The sequence below is a fragment of the Propithecus coquereli genome, unplaced genomic scaffold (assembly GCF_000956105.1).
Source record: "Propithecus coquereli isolate 6110/MARCELLA unplaced genomic scaffold, Pcoq_1.0 Scaffold563, whole genome shotgun sequence".
Classification (NCBI taxonomy): domain Eukaryota; kingdom Metazoa; phylum Chordata; class Mammalia; order Primates; family Indriidae; genus Propithecus; species Propithecus coquereli.
The window spans coordinates 1,632,933-1,645,193 of NW_012151541.1; the positions used below are offsets into that span (position 1 = coordinate 1,632,933).

General features: G+C 41.2%; 1 protein-coding gene and 2 non-coding genes across 3 annotated transcripts in view; 1 reads left to right on the forward strand and 2 right to left on the reverse strand.

Moving 5' to 3' along the window:
• MDM4 (MDM4, p53 regulator) overlaps positions 1-3,295 on the reverse strand; it is a 37,693-nt gene extending 34,398 nt beyond the window's left edge. Inside the window, exon 1 of the mRNA XM_012657876.1 lies at positions 3,253-3,295. The gene's annotated coding sequence lies outside the window, so the exon portion shown is untranslated. The remainder of the gene's footprint in view (positions 1-3,252) is intronic.
• A 5,220-nt stretch (positions 3,296-8,515) lies between these two features.
• TRNAK-UUU lies at positions 8,516-8,588 on the forward strand. The gene has a single exon. It is a non-coding gene; the product is annotated as a tRNA-Lys (tRNA).
• Positions 8,589-9,050: 462 nt separating this feature from the next.
• Positions 9,051-9,123, reverse strand: TRNAK-UUU. Its single transcript has one exon. It is a non-coding gene; the product is annotated as a tRNA-Lys (tRNA).
• Positions 9,124-12,261: the final 3,138 nt, after the last annotated feature.

Consider the following 12,261-nt stretch of genomic DNA (forward strand, 5'->3'; position numbering starts at 1 on the left):
GCCTCCCAGAGAGCTAGGATTACAGGCGTGAGCCACCGCGCCTGGCCTATATTTTCTTTTTCTTTGTTCTGGGAGATTTTCTCAATCTGGAGTTTTAATTCATTCCTCAGTTTATCCATTTTGTTATTTATTCCATCTATGACATTCTTTATTTCAACCATTGTATTTTTCACACCTAATATTTCTGTTTGGTTCTCCTAGCCCCTACTTATTCTTATTTCAAGTTGCTAATATCTTCCCTTATTTCTTTTAGGATGATTATTAGTCTAACTTTAAGTTCTTGGTCCATCTGTTCTAATGTTTCTATTCCAATGAAGCCTATAAATTGTTTTTCTCTTAAAATATCTGTGCTCTTCAACTGTCTTTGTTGTTTTTCCCTGGATAAAGGCTATCAGCTACTCTGACAAGCAAAATATAATATACGGGGGAAATCCAGACTCCAGTCCATATCAGCCCCAGTAAGTTGGAGAAGGTAGGAAATGAACACTAAAATAGAAAGCCCCAAGCCCTGGAAAACCACAGTCACTCTCTACCACATACAACCACTACTTAGATCAGGGCTTCACCCTTTGTTTCCCAGGGAAAAGCGACATTATGATAAGGATTTGGTAAGACCTAAGGATTAAGAGCATAAATAACAAAGAAGTAAATGCCTCAAGTCAGTCGCCACCTGTTATTTTCCTCAACTCCTCAGAAGTATGGGCTTCTGTAATGCCTGAGTCACTCTTGAGGAGACCTGGACTAGGGCGCTGAGTCACAGCAAGTGTGGAAAAAGGTAATTCCAAGATAATGAAGCAGGAGAGAAACTGGAGCAGTACGCCAATAGTTCCCTTGCCCCATGGTTTTATTCTCCCACATTCACTGGGCTCCTGTTTCAGGGCAGCCACTGCCTTCCACCCCCACCATCAACCAATTCAAGACAGCCCACATCACCCATTTGTTTCTCACAGTATTTAACCTTTATAGTTCCTTCAGGGATGATTTTAGGAGAGGAAGCCAACAGTCATGTTGGTTCAGAATCTTGGTAGGAACAGGAATTAACCACTTGGCAACTGTGAAGAACTTAAACCACAATAAGGGTTTCTTACATTACTTTACCACCCAGTAGAAAGTGTTGTGTCACTAAAAAGAGACCAAGTTATGGAAGTTCAGAGCAGAAGAAACTACTTTGTGATTGCAAGACAGAGGAGGAATGAGAGAGGGAGTAGAGATAGAAGTGGAAAGACATTAAGATGGAAGAATACTGCACAAGTTTGGGGTGAAGATCTACTTTCAATAACTAAAAAAATGGGAGAATACTGAAAAAAATGGGAGAGAAAACATCATGACAAAGGCGTGGATCAAGAATATATGTGAAAAATGAAGTCAGTTGATGGCCTCTGAATTCAACGCTAGACTTTGTCTCTTTTCCACTTGGAATCCCTTTTGAATACGGCAGGGTTAAATACTGCTTTTTAAAGAGCTGAGGCTTAAAGAAGTCAAATAATTTGCCCAAGTCTAAAATTTATCCTTTTCCACTGTAACATGCTGCCAGTTAGTAGTTACATTCAGTTGGTCACACCAGAAAGAAGTAGTACTTGATCCCTCCCTCTTCCCCTATTATCACATCCATCAACAAACCCTGATTTTAACTCCTAAATCACTGAAAAACCACCCCTTCTCTCCAACTTCATGACCACATCCCCAAACCAAGGTGTTGTTTCTTGCCTGGGTAACTGCAACAGACCCTCGACTGGTCTTTTCAAGCACCCTCCAATAGAAACTCCACACCACAGCCAGAAGGATATTTAAAAAAAAAAAAAAACTCCTACAGTGTCAGGCCCTGTTCAATAGCTTGCTACTGCTCTAAAGATAAACACACGGTCTAGCCCCTCAGCACATTTCCAGTCTTATCTTGCCCTGTTCTTCCCCTTGCTCCTTGCACCTCAGCCATGCCTTTCCCTTCTGCTTCAGAGCCTTTGCACACATTGTTCCTTCATTTGGAGCACTGTAAGTTCTGTGTAAGACTGACTCATCCTAAACCTTCAAGTCTCAGATTAAATGTCACCTCCTCACCAGTCATCAAGAGATGCTAAAACCATTTAAATGAAAGTCAGGGGCGAGATAAACACTTGAAGCAGGCTGACCACTTGGACCCTCCCCAACCTTATCACTAAAAGAGGGTCATGTACACAGCATGTACTACTTGATGTGAAGCAACAGCAATCAACCAGCACCACTTACTAAATATTCTTGACCAAAAAGAAAGAAAGAATCTAAATCTAACTATGAGTTTGTGGGGAAAAATGAAGGGTGAAGAAATAAGTAAACAGGACGAAAAGGCAATTAGCCAAATCCAGAATGTTGGAAATTCTACAGGACCTGGGGTGAAGGGGAGGGTTGAAGTGGGGGGATTGTTATAGAGACTAAAAAAACCAGCCGGGCGCGGTGGCCTGCCAGCAGTACTACCTACTCCAGGGTGAGGCCGGGGGCAGGACCTCCACACTGGAATGCGCTAGATAGCGCCTCTGAACAGCCACTGCACTCCAGCCTGGGCAACATAACTAGATTTCATATTTGAAAAAGGAAAGAAAGAAAAAATAATATATGAGGAAGGAGGGAACTAAACCTAAATTGAAATATAGTAATACCATATTAATACCAAGAGGTTCCGAGTATCTTTGACAGATACTTGTGCCACGTGCCAAACCCCAGGGCTTGGAGGAACTTCTTAACACAGATCTTTCCTGACGAAGGAACAAAGCAGCAGCACTTTGGCGAGGTGTCGCTTTAAACAGAGGTTTTCAAAGTTTAGCGTGTACAAAAATCACTGGGAAGTGTGCTGACTGAAATACACTGCCCTGAGCTCCATCCCTGACACTCTTTCGGGAGGTCTGGGTGTGGCCCTAAAACGAGCATTTTTCAAACACGCACTCAAGTGCCTCATAGCAGACGGTCCGCAGCCCTAAAAATTACTCTCTTAAAATCTTAAGACACGTCAGTGTGATTTTGCCCGCATCCCTCTCTCCCACCCCGTTCTCCAAAGTGCCTCGGTATTCCTCAAATTTTGCGTCCAGTTAAACACAGTCAATCCGACTACTTCGATTTTAGGGTTTGTCACCTGTTGGTAAAAACTACATCACGTCGCTCGACCTCCACTTTTATCTTCCGCAGGCCCTCCTCTCACAACCCTTCCCCCACCGGCGCTCCTTCCGCCTGGCGCGACCATCCCAAAGCGGCCACCCACGCCCCAAGCTCCACCCGCCCGCTTACCCCCGCTCCGAGGCCCGCGGAATTGGCGGCACCGCCGCCTGCTCCTCACTCTCCACTGCCCGCTCCCGGCCTCCCGGCACCCCGCGGACAAAACCCGGAGGCCACACCTTACGGTCGCTCCATGAGTCGCTCCCCCGCCGAGCCCGGGTGGGGGGGGTGGGGGGTGGCAGTCACAGGCCCTAAGGCCTCAGCAGCATTTTGAAATGGCGAGTACTGAGAGCGCAACTTCCGGTCTCCCCCAAGCCTTTCCACACGAGAGCTTCCGGTGAGGCCTCCGGAAACCATAGATGTGGCAATCAGAGGAGTAGAGAGCTAGAAAGCCTGAGCTCTCTCTACCATAGAGTAGCTCCTAGTCAGGGGAGAGAGTCGAGGGACCCGGACGACTGAAAGTCGTGAAGTTTCAAGAGAGAACATTGGGGAACTCGCAAGGTTCTGTGATATTTACACAGACAATATTTACAAACGTTGAACGTATTTAAATCGTGTGGTTAGAGTTAATTAATTTTCCCTGCTGTAATGTTGTATGGTAGTGTATTGAATTGTATAAAAATATAATGAATGGTTGTATAGTAAGTGTATTAGTTTTATAGGATTGCCACAACAAAATGCCAGAGTGGCTTAAACAACAGAAATTTATGTTCTCATAGTTCTGGAGGCTAGAAGTCCAAGATCAAAGTGATAGGAGATCAGGAAACAGAGAAGAAAGCTGAGAGGGTAATCAGAGGCAGCAGTTCACTTCCCAGCCCCTCCCGAGCATGCATCCTTACTCCCCAGGGGTGGCCCAGAGGGGGAACAGAGCATCATAGTGTTGACACTAAGTTGGGGAGATAAGGCTGGTATCTACACAGTAATTCAAGAAATGTGGTAAGTGCTAAAAGAGAGGTGTGAAGAAGAGAGCAATGGAGCTTACCTGGATCACACAACTAGGTCATCTAGTCTAATCTGCAGAAGGGACTTTAACAAACCTCTCAAGGCGTCTGTCTTCAACCTCTGCTGGTGTCAAATGGCATTACCTCCCTCCAAATACCTCATTTCATTTATTTCAGGATAATTCTAAATGTTAGAAGATTTTCTGGGCTGAAATATATTGCTTGCAATTTCTATTGATTTTATTTATTTATTTTTTATTTTTTGAGACAGAGTCTCACTGCGTTGCCCCCGCGGGTGCCGAGGCGTCAGCCTAGCCCACAGCAACCTCATACTCCTGGGTTCAAGCAATCCTCCTGCCTCAGCCTCCCCAGTAGCTGGGACTGCAGGTGCACACCACCACGCCCGGCTAATTTTTTCTTTTTTTAGTAGAGACGGAGTCTCGCTCTTGCTCAGGCTGGTCTCCAACTCCTGATCTCAAGCAATCCTCCCACCTCGGCCTCCCAGAGTGCTAGGATTACAGGCGTTAGCCACCGCGCCTGACCTCTGTCAGTTTTAGTTTTGCACTTTGGAGAACGGAATAAGGCTTCGTTATTTCTATTATGACACTTTTTAGTTATTTGAAGACAGCTTCCAATCCCTATACCCAACCCTCTCCCTCGTTTTTCTGCAGGCTAAAAATCCCCTTGAGTCTTCAGCTATTAATTTGACATGGCTTCAAGTCCTCTTGTCATCCTGGTCACCATCTTCTGGACAAGCACCCAAAAATAGATCCAGACCCATGCAAAAGAAAATAGAGTAATGACCTTCTTTAATTTGCACATTGCGCCTTGCTCTGCTTCTTGCACAACCTCCTGCATAGCTGAGAGATCCAGAGTTCTGTGCAGGAACTGAACAATTAATTACTTTTTCATGGTTGCTCACAGAGAGCTTGAAGTCAGCAACCACCCCTCAAAAAAAATAGTTGGGGTGGGGATTTTTTTTTTTTTTTAAGACAAGGTCTCACTCTAATGCCCAGGCTGTAGCACAGTGGCACAATCATAGCTCACTGCCGCCTTGAACTCCAGGGCTCAAGAGGTCCTCCTCTTCCATCTAATTTTTTCTATTTTCTTGTAGAGAAAAGGATGTCTTGTGCTGCCCAGAGCTGCTGTCGAACTTTTGGCCTCAAGTGATCTTCCCACCTCTGCCTTCTAAAATGCTGGGATTATAGGCGAGAGCCACACCCACAGCCTGGAGAGGAAGTTGGAGGGGAGACTTTCTTAGGTGAATTACTGTCAACTATTTCCCCTTTCCCTTTGTGCAATTAATTTTTTAATTAAAAAATTTTCCAAACAGGAATTTGTTTTGTATCTTTTAAAAAGTACCTGATTAGTCTAGATCTCTTTCTGTTATCTGCTGGAGATTTGGAATTATGATATGCACATACGATTCAGTTTAAGATCAACAAGTATTTGTTGAACACCAACTGTGTAACAAGTACCAACCTAGAGGATTCCAAAACAAGTATGACTTGGAATCTGTCTAATGGAAGAGCCAGACTGTCCATGTGAAGGAAATAAGGTGAGTGCAGTGATGGATGAGCTGTAGTTAGCCTCCCCTGGAGGGTCAAGAGAGATTAACCCTTTCAATTTTGAAAAATATTGATCAACATATTTAATTTGTCTTCATTTAAAACTTTGGCCAGGCACGGTGGCTCACACCTGTAATCCTACCACTCTGGGAGGCCGAGGTGGGAGGATTGCTTGAGGTCAGGAGTTCTAGACCAGCCTGAGCAAGAGTGAGCCTCGGTCTCCACTAAAAATAGAACAAAAAATTAGCCGGATGGATGTGGTGGTGAGTGCCTGTAGTCCCAGCTACTTGGGAGGCTATTGTGAGCTAAGCTGATGCCACAGCACTCTAGCCAGGGCAACAGAGCACGAATGTCTCAAAAAAAAGAAAAAAGAAAAAACAGAAAACCTTGATAAATATGTTGATTGGGTCATGGTTAAGAGTAGAGCATTTCTCATCATGGTTCACACTGATTTGTGATTGTTCATCTTCCAGGGTTGTTTTTAAAACCACCAGTGATCTCACCTAATAGTGTTAACATCTGGCAACTGTCAATGGAAAAAAAGACCAAACTCTGTAAAATAATTTTATAGAGATTTACTCTGAGCCAAATTTGAGGACCATGACCCGGAGCCACGCCCAAGAGGTCTTAAGCAGTGGACTCGCAGAGGTTGGGTTACAGTTTGGTTTTATACATTTCAGGGAGACAGGGGTTACAGGTAAAGTCATGAATCAATACGTGGGAGGCATACATTGGTTTGGCCCGAAAGGTGGGCCATCTCGAAGCAGGGGCTTACAGGTTATAGGTGGGTTTAAAGATTCTTTGGCTTGTAATTGGTTAAAGACATGAAGCTTTATCTAAAGGCTTGGAATGTTTAAACATAAGGAGCTGTTTATCAGAGATAAGCCACTGGACATAGATTTGTTGTGTAAATTGAGGACCTGCAGGTTTGTCTTGCATAGCCTTAGGCCTGTTAATGGGTCACAAGGATGTCCCCAAGAAGGGAGGAGGACATGATAAGGCATGTCTGACCTCCTTCCTCCTGGCAGGCAATTTAGTTTTAGGATATTGCTTTGGCCACGAGGGGGTCCATTTAGTCAGCTGGTGGGGGGTGAGTCTTAAAATTTTATTTTAGTTCACACAACATTTCTCCATCTTTTGCAAAGGATTTCATAAGATTTGATCAAATGACTTGCTATAATAAAAAATAAACCATAATTATAGTATTTCCCTTTTCTACCAGTCAAATAACCTTACCAAAAAAAGAAAATTAAATTGACTTAAAAACTCATAACTGACTCTTAGTAATCACCATTTCCTTCTTTAAGAACTATGTTCACAAACCATTGATTTAGTAAAGCGACAGGAAATTTGGGTTATAGTCTAGCTATTTCTAGAAACCAGAAAGTTGACACAGTTCTGCAGGTCTTCAGTTTCCTAATCTGTAAAATAAAATGGCTCAATTAGATGATTTTTTATGGCCCCTTATAGTTTTAAAAAATTAGAAGTCAATATTATCGGTCTATAGTCTTTCTGAAAAAAAAAATGCAATGAACTACTTTATATGTACAAAAAGGTATAAAGAGGAATATAATCTTCTTTTTCCTACAACTCTTCCTAAGGAACAACACTTTGTATATACAAAGCAGTTTCCTGTAGTCCCCTTCTTCTATGGCATCTCCCTCCTTGAACCCCAGAGGGATTCAAACAGCACTCTTAACTTCTGAACCCAGGCTTTGTAGAAGCATGTATCCTTTCAGTTTTTCAATACACATGTATGAACATTTTTCTCAAAAAAACAAAACAAACAAAAACACTGATTTGAAATATTTCCTAACTCAACAATATTTAGCAATTTTTCTCAAGTCCTATCTTCCATAACACGATTATTAATGGCTGCATAACATTCCATATTAAGGCTGTATCATAATTTATATAGCCATTCATATCATTTCCGATTAAAATGCCACGACGATCTCTCCTGTAGTCAGATCTTTTTATACATCCCTGACTACTTCTTTAGGACAAATTCCTAAAAGTAGAATTGCTGGACCAGAGCAACCATTCCGAAAGCGGTTAAGGATGGAATTAAGGGAAAAATACATCAGCTCACAAAGACCCTTTAGTGTCCCACTCTCAAAACTCCACTGTGGGTGGTTTTCAAGGCTAGCTCCGTAGCAGAGAGCAGTGCTCAAATACATTACGGATGGCTGAGGAAGGGAAGAGCCTCCAACGCCAAGGTCACCCCACTCTGTTTCCGCTGCCATGTTCAGCTTTCCTGTCTCTCTGCTTAGTAGGGCTTCTGCCCCCAAGGTCACTGCTGGTGACCTCCTCCAGGGTTTGCGCCGCTTAAATTTACTTAAAAGCCTTCAGAGGACCTAGCGGACAATCTCACTCTCCCTCCTTTTTCACACTTTCTGCTACACGGCTCAAACCAATAGCTTCAGAAGAGCATATTTATGTTCTCTCTTAAACAGATTCATTTTTTTCTGTGTTCGGGTAGGTTTCAGTACCGATGTCCACCCTGTCGTCATTGGTAAAATAGATCTAATATCACTACAGCGCTTCGAAAGTGACACCTCATCGTTCTCTTGATCCTGAACCTGTTAGATTACAAATCAAAGAAATCCTACCTAATAATGGTTATTAGGCGCATAAATATCTCGCGATTCTGAATTAGCTGGTAATGCTGGTGAAAAGCGCAGAATTTGGGCTTTCTGGGTTTTTTTCGGCGCATGGTCACGAGGTTTCTGGAATTTAAAGCAGTTTCAGAAAACACATGGTGCAATTACAGAATGTTTCTCATTCTTATGTAAGGCATTACAGGACAACTTCCTTCCTGTGAGAGCCCGGATAGCTCAGTCGGTAGAGCATCAGACTTTTAATCTGAGGGTCCAGGGTTCAAGTCCCTGTTCGGGCGTACTCAGTTTTTCTCTAATTGATACGTAAAAATTGTATGTATTTATGTTGTACAATATGATGTTCCAAAATAGGTATACGTTATGGAATGTCTAAAGCTAATTAGCGAATGCAAAACTCACGGACTTCTTTTTTTTTCCGATGAGAACACGAGGTGCTTCGTTTTAACTTTCTTTTTTTTCCTTTCTCAATTATTAGCAAAATGAGGAAACAAATTCCTTTCTCGCTAGGAAACCGTGCAAAACCTCGATACTTGTCAAGAAATGAAATGATTTTACATAGTTGGTTCTTTATTTACTCCCTGAGAACATGCTTATCTAGCATATTCTGAAATCAATGAAAAAGAAATTGAATTTTTTTTTTTTTAGAAATTGAATTTAATTTAAAATGTAAGTACTTACGTCTCAGCGTTTGCATTTTGGCGTGATAATATTTGGTAAACTGAAGCACAAAAACGTTTCTGCGCCCGAACAGGGACTTGAACCCTGGACCCTCAGATTAAAAGTCTGATGCTCTACCGACTGAGCTATCCGGGCGCTCTTATGTACAACTTCTCCTCTGTTTATTTAATATAATTCTAATAGATTGCTCGCCTTTAGCAAGTTAGATGTATATTGTAAATAGATTTAGGGGGTTTCTTTTAGCAACATAAAGCAAAACAATCAATCGCTTTTCCCTTTCTTTTTGTTTCATTTACATAAGACACATGATCTTCAAGCGCTTTCATATTTCAACAAGTTGCCAATATCTACTAAATTCTCTAAAACAAAATTAATGGTAGCAAATTACAGGAAAACAGACGACGAAGATGAATATTCAAAATTCAGACATAAAGTTGCAACCTATTTTTATTACACTTCTTCGGTCTTCCATCTATTGCTTCCCTGATAGGAACTCTTAATTTTAATCATTCTACTGAACCAGATTACATCATCTTTCCCATAAATGAAAAATACATTTCCATTCACCAGATATGTAGCTGTTAGATAAGCCTACCTTAGCACAATAGAAGGAAAGACACGTTTGATTCATAAATGGAGGAGCTAACACTACAGGAAAATATTTACAGAAGTGACTGTGGAAAGGTGGGTCTGAATTTAGATTGTGGGAAAAGGAGTTTAGATCTTTAACTTGGATTTGCATTGAGCTTTTTGCCTTTCCTCCCCTTTCAGGCAAGTTGCAGTTTTCAGGACAGACTCACAAGATGAATCCTCCCCAAGCAGTATGCACCAATGGGAGCAAGATGAAGTATTAAGAATAAAAATCTCCAGATCAGCCTAGTTTTTCCTAAAATAAGTTTCATCAATCCTGACGCATAGGGTGTGGAACACAGGATTATAAAATTTCAAAAACTCATAAGGAAATTCATTTTTTGTTTCTGGGAATTAGAGGCTTCTGAACACAATGAACAACAAAATAGCTCAGCCTTGGTTAGAGGAATTTTTCTTTCCTACAATTGTCTGATTCTTTTAGAACAAAGACTAACAAATTGTGTGATCCTAAACAGGCCTGGGTTTCCACATCTATAAAATGAAGGAAATTGATTAGATGCCCTCTAAGATACTTTCTAAAACTAAAGTTTTACCATTCTCTTACTTTTTCCATTGTAAGAGTAGAAGGAATACACTCAAAATGTACCAGGAGAGAGTGATTTAATTCAACAAACATTTATTGATCATCTATTATGGCTTAGGCTCCGTGCTAGCCCTGCAGATGAATAGGGTATGGATCCTGCTAACAGTCTAAGAAAGAAGACACAAAAGCAAACAATTTTAACATAAAGTGGAATGGCAGGAGATGAAGACAGACAGAAAGGAGGCGTTTATAAAACAAGGGGGAGGCCTTGAGTTGTCTGTACAGAAACCACGTGACCAGAGTCGAGTTTAAACAAGTGGCTATCGGAGGTGTACAGAGGGAAAATGCAATCGGCTAAACACAGACATTTATTTCTTTAGCCATATTTCTCGAACACCCACTATGTTAAATAAGGAAAAGCTTCTTGCTCCGTTTCTATGAATGAAATGTGGAAATAAGTTATACCTCTAAGTTTTTAAGGAAGGAAAATGGTGTCTGTTCAGGCCTCCTTAAAGGGCCAAGCAATAGGTAAAGGGGCCTTCGAGTTTTTCCTGCCCTAAGGCTTTGTTACATTACATTCCCTTTCCTGCAGGATAACAAAACCAGCTGTTTCAAGTTAAATAGACTGAATGGGATTAACCAATCAATAAATTGCTTATTGAATACCTATGATTTCCACAGCAGTGAGCCATGAACAGTGCAGGAGGAAAATGGTAAATCTGGAAGAAATGTGGAGAGTGCAGTGGTATTTAGTGGATGGTGAATAACTTAATCTGGAGTAGAGGAAGGTAGAGAGAAGTAGGGCCACATTAGGGACAGCTGACCAGGCTTATATCAGGCTAAGGAGAATTTTATCCTCTAGGCAATGACAAGCTATTAAAAATTTGACTTGTTAACATTACAAAGTACACCCGATATAGCATGAAATGAATCTGCTCCACCAATGTTGCATCAAGACCACCACCAAAATGCAATCTTGTACCTTATTTAGCATAAAATCTTCCTGGAGTGCTCGAAACTTCTTTACGTCGACTGTTGAACTTAATTTTCCCACTAGAGGGCAGGCTAAACTCACAGATTCTATATTTGGGCATTCTAGCTCATAAGCTTAATTTCCCCCACTAATTTTTTATTAACCTTAGGTGTGTGTGGTGAGAACACCTGAGAGCTACACACTTAGCAAATTTCAACTGTAAAATGCAATACTATAGTCACCATGCTGTACATTAGATCCCCCAAATTTATTCATCTTACAATTGAAAGTTTGAACCTTTTGATCAACATCCCCCCCACCTCCCAGCCCCTAGCAACAACTGTTTTGCTTTCTGTTTCCATGAGTTCAATTTTTTTGGATTCACACATAAATGAGATCATATAGTATTTGTCTCTCTGTGTTTGGCTTATTTCATTTAACATGATATCCTCCAGGTTCATCCATGTTGTCACAAATGGCAGGATTTCCTTCTTTTATGGCTGAACAATGTTCCATTATAGAGATATACCACCTTTTCTTTTCCAATCATCTCCTGACAGATACTTAGGCTGCTTCCATCTCTAGGCTATTAGAAATAATGCTGCAATGACCATGCAAGTGCAAATATCTCCTCGACAGAACTGATTTCATTTTCTTTGGATATATTCCCAGAAGTGGGATTGCTGGTTTGCATAGTTCTATTTTTAATTTTTTCGAGGAACTGTCATACTGTTTTCCATAATGGCTGTACCAATTTCCATCTCCACCAGCAGTGTACGGAGTCCCTTTTCTCCACACCCTCACCATCACTTATCTTTTGACTTTCTAAGAATAGCCATCCTACCAGCTATGAGGATTTTCTCATCTGGGTTTGATTTGCATTTCCCTGATGATTAGTGATGTCGAGCACCTTTTCATACACCTGTTAGCCATTTGTATGTCTTCTTCGGGAAAATGTCTATTCAGGTCCTTTGCCCATTTAAAAAATCAGATTATTTGGGTTTTTTTGTTATTGAGTTGTATGAGTTCTTTGTACATTTTGAATAGTAATCCCTAATCATATAAATGATTTGCAAATATTTTCTCCCATTCTGTAGATTGCCTTTTCATTTTGTTGATCCCCACT